General features: G+C 42.6%; 1 long non-coding RNA gene across 2 annotated transcripts in view; it reads left to right on the plus strand.

Moving 5' to 3' along the window:
- The first annotated feature begins 58 nt into the window (after positions 1 to 58).
- LOC132538649 (uncharacterized) overlaps positions 59 to 16,963 on the plus strand; it is a 30,078-nt gene continuing 13,173 nt past the window's right edge. Inside the window, exons 1-2 of one of the 2 annotated variants that reach the window (XR_009550010.1) lie at positions 59 to 1,011; positions 15,338 to 15,483. This is a non-coding gene — a long non-coding RNA (uncharacterized LOC132538649). The remainder of the gene's footprint in view (positions 1,012 to 15,337; positions 15,484 to 16,963) is intronic. The other variant, XR_009550011.1, reaches the window with a different exon arrangement.

A 16,963-nucleotide genomic window follows, 5' to 3' on the forward strand; every position in this document is an offset into this window, starting at 1 on the left:
TGGGGCTGGGAGGAGCGCGGCTCCCGAGGAGCCGTGCCTGAGGCCGACAGGACGCGGCCGCTCCGCTTCTCTGATGACTAACGGCGGCCGTCGCCCCTTTTGTGCTTGGGCCGAAGTACTGACAGCCTGAGCTGGCCGGCAGGTCCCTAGGTGAACGAGGGCTGGCGGGTGTGTGCTCGCAGGCGTGCGGCTGAGGCGTCTGCTGCTTTATTCCGTAATCAGCTCTCGGACCCGCAGCGTCCGGGACGGTGCTGAGGCGGAGGATGGCGGGCTGGACCTGGAGCTGAACCCGGCGCGGCCGGCCGCGAGCAAACACGGTTCCCGCACGGTAGCGCCGTGTTACAGCCCAACTCAGTTTCTCAGTGCTGTGCGTCAAGTCTGACCTTTAATGCTCTCAACAGTCCACGCGTCTGTCACCCCAGTTTTCCAGTCCAGGGAGCCAGGATTAAAAAAAAAAATTGAGTAGCTGTGCCCAGGAACTCATAATCCGTGACCTTCATGGCAGGACAGCCCTGCGCTCTGCCCCCTGACGTTCTTCACACGCTGGAATCAGGGAATCCCGGGACGGAGAGCTGAAGGGTGGGGCTAAACCGGTTTGAGGCAAAAAGTGCAGGGAAGAACATCTCTGGCAAATTTGCTTGGGCAAGAAAAGCACTGTGACTACAGTTGAGAGACTAGGAAGAGTGACAGGCGGGCTGATGGCGCCCCTGACGGCTCAGCCCTGCCCACCTGCAGGGGCCAGGCTCCCGGGGTAGCCGGGGTAGCCGTGCTGTAGGCCTCTAAATAATAACACTAGGTGGGGTGGGGGAGTAACTAAAACAGCATAGTGATTTTGGTCCCAGTTTTAATCCCACACCTCCACAAGCCAGAGCTGAGCAATACTCTTCTAAAGAGAAAAAAAAAAGAAGAAGAAAAACAAACAAAAACCACCCGAGGTGATGGGAGTCCTGCAGGCTCCCCATTGATAACCCTGGTGACAAGAGAGAAAAAGAGAAAGAGTGGCATGAAGCTGTAAGTAAATGGAAATGAGTTTACCTTGGAGCCTCTGGCGTACCAGGTTCTGAATGAATCTTTAAAAAGCCATGGAAGGATTTTAAGAAGGGAGATGTGAAGGTTATAAGCCTTATGTATCCCTGAGGTCCTGTGGTGCTTCATATTTTAAGGACGCTGCACTGTTGACCTAATGCCTTTGGACTCTTCAGGCTGCTCATGTTTGCTTTGAGATTTGAGCTGATGTATTTCCACTTGCATCTGTTTTCCTTTCCCTCAGTTCCCCTTAAAGAGAAACCTTTTTTGCCTCCAGGGTTGTCACTGGGGCTGGGTGCCCACATTGCAAATCTACTGCTCCCAGGGGCCATTTTTTTTCCACTTTATTGTGTAGGACAGAGAGAAATTGAGAGAAGAGGGGGAAATAGAGAGGAAAAGAAGAAGAGAGACACCTGCAGACTTGCTTCACTGCTCTTGAAGCATTCCACCTGCAAGTAGGGAGCCGGGCACTTGAACCTGGATCCTGAGAACATCCTTGTGCCTAATACTATTTGTGCTTAACTGAATGTGCCATTGCCTGGTCCCCTAAAGAGAAACTTAAACTACAGCTTATCCCCTTCCCCGCTCCCCCCGCCTCCAGGGTTATTGTTGTGGCTCTGTGGCTGCATTATGAATCCATTGCTCCTAGAGGCCATTTTCTCCATTTTTGTTGCCCTTGTTGTTGTTGGATAGGACAGAGAGAAATTCAGAGAGGAGGGGAAGACAGGGGGAGAGAAAGACAGACACTTGCAGACCTGCTTCGCAACTTGTGAAGCAACCCCCCTGCAGATGGGGAGCTGGGAGCTTGACAGGATTCCTACACTTGTCCTTGTGCTTCATGCCATGTGCACTTAACCTGGTGCACTACTGCCCAACCTCCACAGATCTTCAAAAAAAAATAGTTTTTGAATTCTCATATTTTCAGTTTTAAATATTTGTTGGGCTGTTTGCTATTTAGTTTTCCTGGGAAGGATATGCAGTGTGGTTCATAGGGGAGATGGTCAGGAAGTGGTTGAGAACAGGGGAACACAGCATTAAAGGAGAAGACTATGGAAAGGCCAGCATTTGCAAAGGAACATGTAATCTGACCACGGTTGGTTGGAGATTCTGATGACTAGTGGGGCAAGATGAGACTAGATTGGATGGATTGGTTGAGACCAAAATGAAGTGAGAGAGGGAGAGAGGCCATTTCTTTCTTTCTTTCTATTTTATTTGACAGGATAGGGAGAAGTTGGGAGGGGAGATAGGTAGGGGAGAGAAAGAGAAAGACAGACACCTGCAGACCTGACTCACCGCTCATATTGAGTTCCCCCTGTAGGTGGGGAGGGGGTGGGGCTTGAACCCAGGTCCTTGAGCATGGTGATACGTGTGCTTTACTGTATGAGCCACTGCCTGGCCCCTCTTTATATGTTTGCTTTGAAGGATAGTGAAAAGTAATCTATTTGGTAAGATCTCTTAGAAACTGATATATCTATGTGACACAGTGCCTTGCATACTTTAGATTGGCATTCATAAAGGTTTATATACCTAATAGATAGTAGATATCTAATTTTAAAACTTTCATAGAGACATGACGAGAAGAAAGTCTCAGTAAAGAAGTACCTCAGTAGCCAGAAAGATATTTCATGCAAAGAAGTGACAATGTCGATTTTCCACGATTGGGAAATCAGTGGAGTTTGGCAAATGGGAGGATACTTACGTGATCTTCTAGTGAGCAATTTCAGGAAAATGGTGGGAACACGAACCAGGTAGGAATGGAAGAATCTGTAACAAAGCAGAGGCAGTTTGAGCGCATTCATAAGTGGTATTTAATAAAGTAAACGATAATAATGGAGAAGCATTATAACATGAATTGTTTCAACAGATCCAAGGACGCAAATGGGGGGAGGCAGGAGAGGAGTCAAAGGGCCTTTTTTCCTCCCCTTCCATTTTATTTGATAAGACAGACAGAAATTGAGAGGGGAGTGAGAGAGAGAGAAAGATAGACACCTGCAGACTTACTTCACTAATTGTGCAGTGCCCCCACACAGGTGGGGAGCTGGTCCTTATACGGATCCTTCAATTCTTACTGTGTCCTCTTAACCTGGTGCACCACTGCCTGGCCCCTAGCAGTTGAATTTTATATATAAATATATTCAGAAAATTGTTAGTTTGAATGAAAGTTGAGTTTTGGGCAGGGGAGACAGCATAAGCATTATGGCAAAAAGACTCATGCCTGAGGCTCCAAAGGTTCCCCTAGCGCCACCATAAGCCAGAGCTGAGCAATGCTCTGGTTAAAAAAATAAAAAAAAATTGAGTTTCAGTTTTCTTTTTGTTCCTTACCTATGACTGAAGAGACCAAAGTTTATTGTGTATATGTTGGAAAGAGATAGGGAGAGTGCAGGAGTGAAGATTCCAAGGAGAGAGAATCATTGAGAAGGTACATACAGCTGAGGTAATGACCTCTCAGATACCCAGAGCTGGTGTGGAGTGTGATCCAGTTAGGACTGTAGTGGCTGACCATGGAAGGACCAGTTCTTAAAACAGGAGAAAAGATGGGAGACAGAACGAAGAAAGAAAAGCTGTGCACTTTGCAGAAGGAATGTGAAACAAGCCCAGTCACTAGTAGCAGTGCCCTAGTGAGTGGAGCTGGTGGTGGCATTAAGCGAGCAGGGAAATTGAAGAGTCATTGTGGAAAATGCACTAGCAAGTCAATAAGAGGGTTGAAAAGAACTGATCAGAGCTATGAGGATAGGAGTGTGCATGAGAGCAACAGTTGTACCAGTTACTGCAACAAGTAGGTGGATAAGGAAGGACTCAGAAAAGTAGGGCAGGGTTTTAAGCAAGCACATGGAGGTCAGAAGCCAAGGAAGTGATTGGAAAGAAGTGCAGCGATACTCCACACTTTTGTTCCCTGGTGGCACCTGAATAGTTACCTAATGTGCGCTGTTAAATCGAGAGGAAACTATCCAGAGTGCATTGTGGAACTGGAACACCGGTAAGAAGCAGAGAATGAACACACCCAACTGATTGCTGAGGCTGGGGCCTGGGAACGTGGTGGAGGCACGCTGAGCCCAGACAGCGCTGTGGCTGTTGGGAACTTATCCCTGTCTCCTCCAGGCCAGTTTCCTGCTCTGAGTGTTCTCAGCCACTTGGGTTATCACTTACTCCTCTGCTGCTGCCAGCCCTGCTTGTTTGCTTGTTTGTTTTCTCATTTTGGATGGAGACAGAGAGGGAGCGAGAGACACTTGGCAGCACTGCTTCACCACTTGGGAAGCTTCCTTCCTGCAAATGGGGCCTGGGAACTTGAACCTAGGTCCTTGCCAGCCCTGCTTTTAGGTTCTGCAGTCAGAACAGTGAACTGTGGTTTGGACTGCAGTCTGGCCATGCTCCCAGTAGCAGTCACAGGAAAGGCTGGTTTTGGTTTTTGTTTTGTTATTTTAGATTCTGTGGGTGCTTCTATGAAAAATTGTCTTCCTTAAGACTTTTGTTTTGGGAATTGGGCAGTAGCGCAGCGGGTTAAGCGCAGGTGGCACAAAGCACAAGGACCGGTGTAAGGATCCCCACCTGCAGGGGAGTTGCTTGCTTCACAAGCAGTGAAGCAGGTCTGCAGGTGTCTGTCTTTCTCTCCCCCTCTCTGTCTTCCCCTCCTCTCTCTATTTCTGTCCTAATCAACAATGACGACACCAATAATGACAACAATAATAACTATAACAAGGGCGACAAAGGGAATAAATAAAATAAATATTTTTAAAAAATTTAAAAAAGACTTAAAATATTTTTTTAATATTTATAAAAATAGTTTTTTTAAAATATTTATTTATTATTTTTTCCCTTTTGTTGCCCTTGTTGTTGTAGTTATGATTGGTGTTCTTGTTGTTGGATAGGACAGAGAGAAATGGAGAGAGGAAGGGAAGACAGAGAAGGAGAGAGAAAGATAGACACCTGCAGACCTGCTTCACCGCCTGTGAAGTGACTCCCCTGCAGGTGGGGAGCCGGGGGCCTGAACCGGGATCCTCACGCCAGCCCTTGCGCTTTGCGCCACGTGCTCTTGACCCGCTGCGCTACGGCCCGACTCCCAAAAAATAGTTTCTTATCTTTACTTAGTAATTAATATTTTTATTTATTTCAATGAGGACAGGGACCACATTACTGTTTAGCTTTGTCATAGGGAAGTGCTGGGAGCTGAACCTGAGACTTCCAAGGCCTCAGATATGCAACTCTTATGCTCTAAAGCTGAGGTATCTCCACTAACCAGACCACTTTCAATTGGGAACTTTCTGACAAGTGACCACAAGCACTCTTGGTGGCCACAATCTCAATGAGGCCCTAGGCATGGGGAGAATGTATGCTTCACACAACACAGAGGCCAGTGACAGAGGAGGCCACAGGTAGGGCTCCTTCAGCTCCCAACAAGCTCCCCGAACTAGCCTCCCAGCTCCTATGACTTGAACATCAGCTGCTTGTCACCCAGAGTCTCAGGCTCAGGCTGTCCAGTCCCTACTCTCTGAGTACGGCTAAGTATGGCTATGCCAGCAGCCGCAAGAACCATCTGGTGACCTCAGGTAACTTAACAGCAGGGGTACAAGGTATTTCTTGATTTATGTTTATGAAAGATAGAGAATGGTGAGAGAAGGGCCTGGGCATTAATGCTCTGGGCTAAGTGCATCTAGTAGGAAGCATCAGGACCCAGGCAAGGATCCCAGTTCCAGCCACCAGCTTCCCACCTGCAGTGGGGGTTGCTTCACAAGTGGTGAAACAGGTCTGCAGGTGTCTGTCTTTCTCTCTCCCTCTCTATGTTCCCTTCCCCTCTCAAATGCTCTCTGTTCTATCCAATAAATAAATAAATAAATAAATAAATAATGACTGCAGGAGCAGTGGATTCATTGTGTAGACACCAAGCACCAGCAATAACCCTGGAGGTAAAAAGCAAACAAACAAAAACCGCTCTGCTGTGGTATGTAGCAGGGTTAGAACCTGAAGCTTCAGGCAGCATGTCCTCTGCTGTAATGTTGATCTATCTCCCAGGCCTAGCACAGGGCATTTCTTCAGATTGGGCTCCTTGGTTGTATCCTGGCCATCTGGCTTCTTCTACCTTGCCAGCTCTCCTGCTCTCCCAGCTTTCAGCCATTTCCCAGTATCCCTCTGCTCTCAGGAGGAAAGCTTCCCTGTTTTCCAGACCTGGTTGTGCAGAAGGCTCCAGTGTATGGGCGTGAGCCCTAAAGTCTCCGAAATGGCTCCATTTAGCAACCAAAATGCGTTTCAAAGAAGAGGGAGTAGAGTGAGTCTGTCAGTGGTCCCACAGTGAGAGTGGGGAATAAGAGGCTGTATTAATTTTTTTTCTCTCCCTGTGAATCACTTGTCAGAAAGTTCCCAATTGAAAGTGGTCTGGTTAGTGGAGATACTTCAGCTTTAGAGGACAATATTTTATGGGAAAAATAGGTTTCAGTTAGTGTTGATCTATGAAAGCAAAAGTTGTGGCAAGAACTGGGAACTTCAGTTGCAAAAGACTAGGCAAATGTAATTGCCTGTCCCAGGGAGCTGATAGCAGGAGGTTGTAAGGGGAAGACAAGTGAGTAGCAAGTTCAGTTGCTGAGTGAATAATAGTCACACAGAGTAGTCCTCATGCTCTTTATCCGACTTATAAACTTTAATACTCGATCGTGTTGACTTGCCATCAAGTCTGTGCTTCTCTTCCCAAAGCTCCTGCAATCAGATGCTATACCTTACACACTACTGACTGCATCTGATGCATAGAAAGCACCCAATAAATGTTTATTGAATGTACAGCATGGGGATGGATGGAGGGATGGAGGGATGGAGGGATGGATAGTTGCTACTGATGGGCAGAATTGGTTAATAGTACTAGGGAGTCGGGCAGTAGTGCAGTGGGGGTTGAGCGCAGGTGGCACAAAGCACAAGGAGCCAGCATAAGGATCCCGGTTCGAGCCCCCGGCTCCCCACCTGAAGGGGAGTAGTTTCACAAGCAGTGAAGCAGGTCTGCAGGTGCCTCTCTCTCCCCCTCTGTCTTCCTCTCCTTTCTCTATTTCTCTTTATCCTATCCATCATCAACAACAACTATAACTACAACAATAAAAAAACAAGGGCAACAAAAAGGAATAAATAAATATTTTAAAAAGAGTAAAAATTTAATACTACTGGGAAAGAGATTAGAGGTGGATGTGGTGAGTCAAAGAACTTATTTGGAGAAATTTCCAGAAGTACACACCTCTACGTGGACTAGCCTGGCCTGGCCTGCCACTGAGCTTCCCCTAGTCAGTTTCAGAAATGGTGCTTCCCTACAAGGCTGAGTAGGGGAATTTGTGTGAAGCCAGTGGTACAAGCCTCAGCTAGTTAGAAAAATTACTGTTTCAGAGAAACTGCAAGATCTGAGTTATAATTAATACATCTAGCTTCGTTAAATTTCAGTTTTTGTAGTGTTTGGAGAAATTAAATGTGTTTAATTTCAAATAAATCATATTTACATTTCTTTTTTAATTTTTTTAAGGTTTGTTAAAGAGATGGAGAGGGAAAGAGACAGAACCAGAATATCACTCTGGCACAAACAATACTGGCGGTCAAACTCAGAATCTTGTGCCTTGAGAGCCCAAGGCTCAGGGGGCTCAGTGGGCGCAAAGTGCAGGCGGAAGGTTTCCAGTTCGAGTCCCCAGCTCCCCACCTGCAGGGGGATCGCTTCACACGTGGTGAAGCAGGTCTACAGGTGTCTTATCTTTCTCTCCATTTCTCTCTGTCCTATCCAACAACAATAACAATAATAGTAACGACAACAATGATAAACAACAAGGGCAACAAAAGGGAAAAATGGTCTTCAGGGGCAGTGGATTCTTAGTGCAGGAACCGAGCCCCAGCAATAACACTGGAGGCAGAGAGAGAAAGAGAGAGAGAGAGTCCAAGGCTTTGTTCACTGCAACACCTCCTAGGCCACACTTACACATTTTTCTTTACAAGTCTCTTCATAAGTGTTAAGGGATAAAGCATTACTTTACTTCAAGTTTATTAGTTTATTTGACAAACCCTGTTCTCTTTTTTTTTTTACTTTATTTATTATTGGATAGAAACAGCAGAAATTGAGAGATAAGAGAGACACCTGCAACACTGCTCCACCACTTGAAAAGCTTTCTCCCTGCAGCCGGGGACCAGGGACTCGAACCTGGGTCCTTGAGCATTCCAACATGTGTGACAAACCCTGTTTTTTAGCCTGAGATGAATATTTCTTTCTCCTCTCTCTCCTTCCTCCTCTTTTTTTTTCTTTCCTTCTTTTTTCTTTGTTGCCTATGATTTCTAATGGATCTGTTTATAGGAGTGTCCTCTAGTTATGAATAAGTGAATTTTAAGAAGTACTACAGTAAGGGCAACAAAAGGGAATAAGTAAATAAATAATTTTAAAAAGAAGAAGAAGAAAAGAAGTGCTAGAGTGGCTTCTTTTGGGTCGAGGTGTTTTGTTTTACCATTTGACATCTGCGACAGAATAGGCGCAGTAGAGGTTAGCGTTCATTTTCCATACCTTCACGATCCTATATCAGCTCTGTTTTTAAAAAGTAGTTCCTATTTCCAGCATAGGGAGTCTTTATTCATTTGTCTGTGGAACATACAATCTGCAGATTATATGCAATGAATTTTAAATTCCAGACCTGTTTATTTTACTATAGCCATCTCCCTTCATTTTCCAGTCCCACATGTAGACACGGAGAGTCATTTTAATATTAGCTAAAGAAAAAATTAATTCAGAAGGTATATTTGACTCACATCTTGTATATACAGAACCCACTGTACAGAGCCCTAGATAATATTCATGTACGCCTGATGTTTTTGAATACTCATACCAGTATTCTCCTCCTGGACTGAGTAATGAAGAGGGTGAGTATTTGTGCTTTTGAACATTAAAATGGTTATTCCTTGAAGGCCAGTAAAGAGTTGAGAGGTGGGGAGGGGCCAGGTGGTGGTGCACTGTGTTAATCGCACATAGTACTAGCAAGGACTTGGGCAAGGATCCCGGTGCAAGAGGGGGCTGGGCAGTGGAGCACCCAGTTAAGCGCACATAGTACTAAGCAAAAGGACCTGCTCAAGGATCAGGGTTCGATTCCCAAGCTTCGCACCTGTAGGGGGGGACGCTTCACAAGTTGTGAAGCAGGTCTACAGGTGTCTCTTTTCCTCTCTCCTATCTCCCACTGCTCTCTTAATTTCTCTCTGTCCTATCCAATAAAAAAAGAAAGAAAGAAAGGGGGCCCAGGCGGTAGTGCAGCAGATTAAGCACACATGGCTTGAAGCACAAAGACTGGTTCAAGGATCCCTGTTCGAGCCCCCAGCCTCTCCATCTGCAGGGGGGATGGCTTCACAAGTGGCAAAGCAGGTCTGCAGGTATCTTTCTCTCCCCTCTCTGTCTTCCCCTCCTCTCTCAATTTCTCTCTGTCCTATCCAACAACAAAGACAGCAATAATTTTTAAAAATGATAAACAATAAGGGCAACAAAAGGGGAAAATTAGTCTCCTATTATTATTTTGCCTCCAGAGTTATTGCTGGGGCTCAGTGCCTGCACCATGAATCCATTGCTCCTGGAGGCTACTTTTTCCCCCTTTTGTTGCCTTTGTTGTTTTAGCTTTGTTGTGATTATTATTGTTGCTGTTGATGTTGTTATTAGATAGGACAGAGAGAAATCAAGAGAGGAGGGGAAGACAGAGGGGGAGAGGAAGATAGATACCTGCAGACCTGCTTCACTGCTTGTGAAGTGACTCTCCTGCAGGTGGGGAGCCAGGGCTTGAACCAGGATCCTTCCGCTGATCCTTGTGCTTTGCGCCATGTGCGCTTAACCCGATGATCTAGGGTTATGGCAGCTGATCCATACTTCCAGCCTGTCTCTCTCTTTCCTTAGTGGGGTGGGGTTCTGGGGAAGCGGAACTCTAGACACATTAACACCCTCCTTTCATACCTCGTAATTCACTTCCCTCAAACATTCTATCTACCCAACTAACTACACAAATGAAAATAAATTATATATATATCCTAATATCCTAATACATAATATATATTATATATTAATCTCCTAATATATATTAATCTCTTAATATATTAATCTCCTAATATATAATATATCCTAATATATAATCCTAATATATATTATATCCTATAATATATATTATATATATAATCCTAATTATATATATCCTAATCTCTTCTGACAGTATCAACATTATATATTTCAACTAAAGAACAATTGTTGTCCCTGTGACAACTTTTATTAGAATCATCAAACAAGTAAGAACAGTAAAACTTAAGGTCAACTTAGACCACATTCAAATCCTAGGTCTATTTCCTCCCTTACTTGAAGCCAGACCCCATAAACCTAATACCAGACTGGATACAACAAATGACACTCAGGGCTGAGAGGTGGTGCACATGGTTGAGCACACGTTACAATGCTCAAGGACCCAGTTTCAAGCCCCAAATCCCCAAATGCAGGAGGAAAGCTTTGCTAGTGGTGAAGCAGGGCTGCAGATCTCTCTCCCTCTCTATCTTCCTCTTCCTCTCAATTTCTGTCTGTCTATCCAATAAATAAATAATGATAATAATAATAGTATGCCTTAACAACTGGGAGAAATTCTAAGCGCCTCAGATTTAAAAAAAAGAGAAAAAGAAAAAAGGACTATAAATTCTGGATAAAGGCAAGAAACTGTCTTACTTAATGATGTGGTCATTTTGGCCAATACCAGGCTACCCCATCATCTGGGGCTCTAGTCAGGGAATCTTTGAATTCCCCTATCAATGTGGTTGAAGACCTCTAATAGACCCCTCTCTCCACAATCACTGGTCACTTCCATCAGGAACATCATAAGACCTCCTGTGGGCCTCTCAACAACTTTACCCTCACTATAAATTAGGAATTGTAAGGACTGCCCCACTCTCCAAAGGGAGGCCGAGTCATCCTATTCTACCACTCGAGGAAGATTGGTCCTGAAATTAGTGCAGTTCCCAGCTGTCACCATGGACTATGAACTGAAACTGACAGGGACTCCGAGGTTACACAGGCTCATGTGCTACATGTGATTATATATGGACCTTGGGTCAGATCAATGGGGGAAATAGCTAATTGTATTTATATACTTCCTTCAAGTTTGGGAGCAACTCTGCCATAATCCAGATTTCTAGTTTTATTCTCAACTCTGGCACCATCTTCCCAGACAATATTTTTAGTTCATCTGCAGGTTAGCCAGCAAGCTTAGGCAAAATTTACTAAAGTCATGGTCTCTTTGGGACATACCTAAAATAGACTTCCTAATTTCTTTCCACCCCAATATCCGTAATCTCATCTGCTCTATTCTTCTTTTTAAATTTTTTATTATCTTTATTTATTGGATAGAGACAGCCAGAAATTGAGAGTAGGGGGAGATAGAGAGACAGAGAGATACCTGAAGCCCTGCTTCACCACTCAAAGATTTCCCCTTGTGGGTGGGGACTGGGGGCTTGAACCTCGGTCCTTGTGCACCATAATATGTGCACTCAACCAGGTGTGCCACCATCCGGCCCCTCATCTGCTCTATTCTTACTTTTTAGTACTTAGAGGGAAACTCATATCCATACAAGCACACATTAGAGAACAAGAAAAATCTCAAGTAAATGACCTAACTGCATGCTTTTAAAGACTTAGAAGATGAGGAACAAAGGAACATAAAGCAACCAGAAGGACTAAAATCACTGAAATTAGGGCAGAAATAAATAATATAGAAAATAAGAGAACCATTCAAAATATCAAGCCAAATGTTGGTTCTTTGAAAAAATTAAACAAAGTTGACAAACACTTAGCCAGACTCACTAAAAAAAGGGGGGAGGAGGGCAGTGCAGCGGGTTAAGTGCACATGGCACAAAGCACAAGGACTGGCCTAAGGATCCCAGTCCGAGCCCCTGGCTCCCCACCTGCAGGGGGGTCACTTCACAAGCGGTGAAGCAGGTCTGCAGGTGTCTTATCTTTCTCTCCCCACTCTGTCTTCCCCTCCTCTTAGGATTCTTTCTGTCCTGTCCAACAATGATGGCAATAAAAACAACAATAATAGCAACAAATGTAGACCAAGGGCAACAAAAGGGAAAAAATAACCTCCAGGAGCAACAATAACCCTGGAGACAAAAAAGGGGGGGAGAAGAATCAAATAAATAGAATTGAAAATGATAGGGGAGATATAACAATAAACCACTGAAATCCAAAAAAAAAAACTACGCAAGGCTTCCATGAACAACTATATGCTATCAAGATAGAGAACCTGGAAGAAATGGAAGAATTTCTAGAAACACATACCCTTCCAAAACTGAGCCAGGAAGAACTACAAAACCTAAATGGACCAACCACTGACAAAGAAATCAAAACAGTTATTAAGAAACTTTCCAACAATAAAAGTCCAGGACCAGATGGCTTTACACACGAATCCTACAGAACATTTTGGAAACAGTTAATGCCTATATTTTTAAAGCTCTTGCAAAAGACTGAAGACACAGGAATACTCTCTTCCATCTTCTATGAAGCCAATATCACCCTGATACCAAAAGCAGATAGGGACACAACAAAAAAGGAAAACTACAGACCAATATTTCTGATGACCATAGTTGCTAAAATACTGAACAAGATCCTAGCCAATCATCTACAGCAGTGTGTTTAAAAGATTGTTCATTGGGGGCCAGGCAGTAGTGCAGCGGGTTAAGCACACATGATGTGAAGCTCAAGGACTGACATAAGGATCCCAGTCCGAGCCCCTGGCTCCCCACCTTCAGGGGAGTCGCTTCACAAGCGGCGAAGCAGGTATACAGGTATCTATCTTTCTCTGCCCCTCTCTATCTTCCCCTCTCTTGATTTCTCTCTGTCCTACCCAACAACAATGACAGCAATAACAACAACAATAACAATAACAACAATAAATAACAAGGGCAACCAAAAGGAAAAAATAGTCTCCAGGAGCAGTGGATTTGTAGTGAAGGCATCAAGCCCCAGTGATAACCCTGGAGGCAAAAACAAAACAAAAAAAAACAAAACAAAAAAAAAACCTGTCATGACGACCAAGTGGGATTTATCTCAGGAATGCAAGGCTAGTTCAATATATATAAATCAATATGATTCACCACATCAATAAAAGCAAAGCCAAAAACCACATGATTATCTCAGTAGATGCAGATAAAGCTTTTGACAAAATACAACACCTGTTCATACTCAAAACATTACAAAAAATGGGAATAGATGGAAAATTCCTTAAGATAGAGGAGTCCATATACAACAAACCTACAGCCAACATCATACTCAATGGGCAGGAGCGGAAAGCATTCCCCTTCAGATTGGGGACTAGACAGGGCTGTCCACTATCACCATTACTCTACAACATAGTATTGAAAGCCATGTTATGATTTAATAAAACATAATTCTGAAGTCTTAGGAAACATCCTTCTCTTCTTCAGGAGTGGTAAATTACACATAAGCTATTTAGTCAATATTTTTTTAGTCTGTCAGCATGGTTAGATGGCAAATGACTTTTCTAAATAATTTCTGAAGGTATTTTTTATTATTTGCCAGGGGAATCATAATTTAAATGTTCTATAACTCAGGGCATATAATTTATGGACTTAAGGATAGATATTATGTTCTGTGTTTTGTTGCTTTCTCACTGTTTTAGTATCTGGGACTGATGCCAAGGTCTGTTCAGTCTCACTCCATTTATTAAATTAGACTGAAGAACTAAGTTTACACAATAGAGTTTAGAAAGAACAAAAGGCTTTGTCATTCTAATTAGGTATCTTTGCATCAGTGGGAATCATGGTTAATGAAATATCATTGGTGAAGGGAATTCACTACCTGTGTCTGACCCCAAGAAGAGCTTTTCTGCCTTATTCTAACCTGTCTTCTGTACTGCTGCAAAGATATTTTGTCTTAATATTCAAACCCACTACTTCCCTCCTCCAAACGGATTAATTCCAGATTCTTTTGAATGGCAAACAGGCCTTCTGTGATCTGACTGCCAACCTCATTCTTAAATCCTTTGCTCTACTCATGTGAACTTACTCAGAATTCTCTGAAAATGACCTTGGTTTTATGCCTCTGTACTTGTATTCCCCCCACCCATCCCCCCACGCATCCCCCTTTCTGGAATGCTCTATTGCACCATCTCAAGTCAAGCATCACTTCCTCTATGAAGCCTTTCCTGACTTAACTCTACAGATCTGCTTCCCTCCTCATCCCAAAGAGAATAGACCCTTTGTGCTTGGTGGCATATACAAATGTAATTGTATCTGGGCATCTGTAACACATTGCTGCACTTCTTGTTTTCACATGTGCCTCTCTCATTAGACTCTAAACTCCAGTCACCATCTTTCTCCATACCCTTTCCAGAGTAAGTAGGCTCAGTAAACAATGGCCGTCTGTTTGAAAGGTTTGATTGTAGGCACTGGGTACAATTAGCACCAGGTCTAATTTATTACAGTAAATATCAGGACTGCCTTGGCCCTAACCACCTGCTGAGAAATTCCAGAAAAAAAGGTACAGAGAAGGCAAAGAATAATGCAACTTGAGTATAAAAAGTACTGGCCCTGAGAAATTAGGTGAAAAGCCGGGTGTCGACCCATTCAAGTCACAGGTCTAAAAAAGTTATAGTTAGCCAGAGTTCAACTAGGGCTGCCAGAGCTTATGTGGATAGACACTCTGGAGTGTTTTTAGTAGGGGCTTCCTTGTTGTCTTGGGTCAGAATGGTGATAAAGTTAATAAAGCACTGTTGAGTGATGAGAAGCAGTTGTAAAATTCCTTGTTTGAGGCTGAGGCATTCAGACAGTGTGGAAAATACAAGGAGGTGCAAGTCAGCCTTGTCAAAATACATTCCAGGAAAATCTAAAATTTCACAGTGTGATTTGTATGTAATTAGTAATATTCCAACACACAACAATTTATTCCTTTACCACAGGATTTATTAATTGATTTTTTTCAACCTGTTTTTAAATCAAATATTAAAAAAATGACTCAAAACAGATAGATTCATATTTCTGTCAAAATCTGGTATGGGCTAAGTGATAGCTTGTTGTTGCACAAGTTGAATCTTCTTGACTGCTAGTCAGATGAAGCACTTTTTAATATTTATTTCTCAACTAGATATTCTTTTCTAGAAAATTATGATCACACATCCTTTGCTCATTTTGTCTCCCTGTGAATTTGTAGTTCCTCATTGTATACTATAGTTGTTAACATTTGTCTTCTATATTACAGATCCTTTCTACAATCTGTTATTATTTTATTGTTTATGTTATCTTTTTTCTCTTTTTTTATTGTCATTACTCATCTTTTACCACTCCACAGTAACTCTTTCAGATAGAAGAAGAGAGACTGAGCAGAAAGGCAGAAGGAAAGATGGAAGGACCACAGTACTGAAGCTTCCTCCAGTGCCACTGGGGCCCAACTTGAACCTGGTTTGTGAATCATGACAAAGCAGGCACACTACTGAGGTGAGCTATTTGACAGCCCCACTTATGATATCTTTGTGCATTTTAGTAAATGCCTGTGTTCTTTTACACCTCCCTAGTTTGCTGTTTTAATTGAAAATGTTTCCTTAATACTGTGTATAGATGTGTTCTCTTAAATTTTATTCTAAAATATTCATTGTGTACATTTGTGTGCTTAACTGATAATGGAATTTGCTTTTGCATACGGATTAAGATAAGTCTAATTTTATTTTCCTCTAGATGGAAATATTAAAATCCTATTTATGCTAAGATACATCTCTTCTAATGATCTAATTATTTTTCTAAATAGTAAAACTAGCTCATATTTTAAGAAACTTCTTTATTGTGGGGCCAGGTGGTGGTGCACCTGGGTAAGCACTCATGTTACAGTGCACAAGGACCCAGGTTCAAGCCCCTGGTTCCCACCTGCAGGGGGAAAGCTTCACAAGTGGTGAAGCAGGGTTTCAGGTGTCTCTCTGTCTCTTTCTCTATCTCCTTCTTCCCCTCTCAGTGTCTTTATCTAATAATTAATTAACTAATTAATTAAAATCTTTATTGGGGGATTAATGGTTTATAGTCAACAGTAAAATACAATAGTTTGTACATGGATAACATTTCCACATAACAATACAACCCCCACTAAGTCCTCCTCTGTCATGTTCCAGGACCTGAACCCACTCCCATACCCCAGAATCTTTTACTTTAATGTAATATACCAACTAGCTCACATTTATTATCCATAGATGTTCCAAATATAGTACTAAGCACTTTATATATTTTAGCTCACTGAGTCATGGCAGGAATATTAAAGATCAATTCTGTTATTACACATCAACTTTAAATGCATTTATCAAACTAAAAGGAAACCACTGGGACTATAATCAGAGTCACACTAAATTTATACATTTGGGGAGAATGGACATCTTTTATATACTTTAATAAAAATTTAAACTTTTTTCATATGTCTTAAACATGTCTTGCCAAATTTAATATTAAGTATTCTGTAATTTTATGACTACTACAATTTGAATATCTGATTTTTTCAATTTTCATTTCTATCTGATCTTTTTTAAAAATTTTTTTAATATTTATTTTATTTATTTATTCCCTTTGTTGCCCTTGTTGTTTTTTTATTGTTGTAGTTATTATTGTTGTTGTCGTTGTTGGATAGGACAGAGAGAAATGGAGAGAGGAGGGGAAGACAGAGAGGAGGAGAGAAAGACACCTGCAGACCTGCTTCACCGCCTGTGAAGCGACTCCCCTGCAGGTGGGGTGATCATTTCTATAAACATTCAGACAAAAGCATAAAGATTGTGTGCCTATTGGCTAGATTTAGGGAATTTATGCTGCAGTGATTAGCAGCCTGAAATTCTCTGGCTTACTACAGCACATTTCTGGCTCATACTGCTTGCTCGAATTTATAGTGTCTTCCTAAACCACAGATTGAGGAAGTGATTTCTAGTAGTTACAGTTCAGCTCTGTA

Source organism: Erinaceus europaeus, chromosome 5 (assembly GCF_950295315.1).
Source record: "Erinaceus europaeus chromosome 5, mEriEur2.1, whole genome shotgun sequence".
In the NCBI taxonomy this organism is placed as follows: Eukaryota; Metazoa; Chordata; class Mammalia; order Eulipotyphla; family Erinaceidae; genus Erinaceus; species Erinaceus europaeus.